Source organism: Chrysochloris asiatica, unplaced genomic scaffold, assembly GCF_000296735.1.
Source record: "Chrysochloris asiatica unplaced genomic scaffold, ChrAsi1.0 scaffold00268, whole genome shotgun sequence".
Classification (NCBI taxonomy): domain Eukaryota; kingdom Metazoa; phylum Chordata; class Mammalia; order Afrosoricida; family Chrysochloridae; genus Chrysochloris; species Chrysochloris asiatica.
In genome coordinates, this window is record NW_006408786.1 from 2107351 (window position 1) to 2108284 (window position 934).

Consider the following 934-nt stretch of genomic DNA (forward strand, 5'->3'; position numbering starts at 1 on the left):
GAGGTCTCTTTCCTTTCCATGTAAAATTCATGACCATTTTTTTCCATCTCTTTAAAGAATGAGGTTGGAATCTGTATTGGGTTTGTGTTATATTTATAGATTGCTTTGGGTAGTATTGACATTTTCACAATGTTAAGTTTTCTATCCATGAGCATGGTATAGTCTTCCATTTTTGTTTATCTCTTTTGGTTTCTTGTAGTAGTGTTTTGTAGTTTTCTTTGTGTGATTTATTAGATTTATTCCTAAATATTTCATCTTTTTGGACTCCTGGTGTGGTGCTGTAGTATCAGCAATGAACTACAAACCACAAGTTTGACAGTTCAACCCACCAGCTGCTCCTTGGAAACCCTATACAGGGTCACTATGAGTCAGAATCAACTTGATGGCACTTAACAATTTCCTCTTTTGGATAACCATTGTAAATGGTATTGTTTTCCTAATTTCCTTTTCAGAGCTGTCTTTATTATTATAGAGGAATCCAACTGATTTTTGTATATTGATCTTGTACCTTGTCACTTTTGTGTATCTTTCAGTGAACTCCAATAATTTTCTTGTTGAGTCTTTGGAATTTTCTATGTACAAGATCAGATCATCTGCAAATAGAGTTTTCTTCTTCTTTGCCAATTTGGATGCCTTTATTTTTCCTTTCTTGCCTTATGCTGTTGTTACCTGTATAGGGTTCAGCAGCTGGTGAGCTTGAACTACCAACCTTGCAGTTCAAACGATTTTGCAATCTGATGCATTAGCTCACAGCACCACTTATACTTCCAACACAGTACTGAACAGGAGTGGTGATAAAGGGCATCCTTGTCTGGTTCCTGTTCACAAAGGGAATTCTTTAACTTTCTTTCCATTAAGAGTAATGGTGGTTTCCAACAGGACTGACTGTGAGGGTTGAAAATGTAAAGGTAGATGTTTTATAACAAAAGGAGGG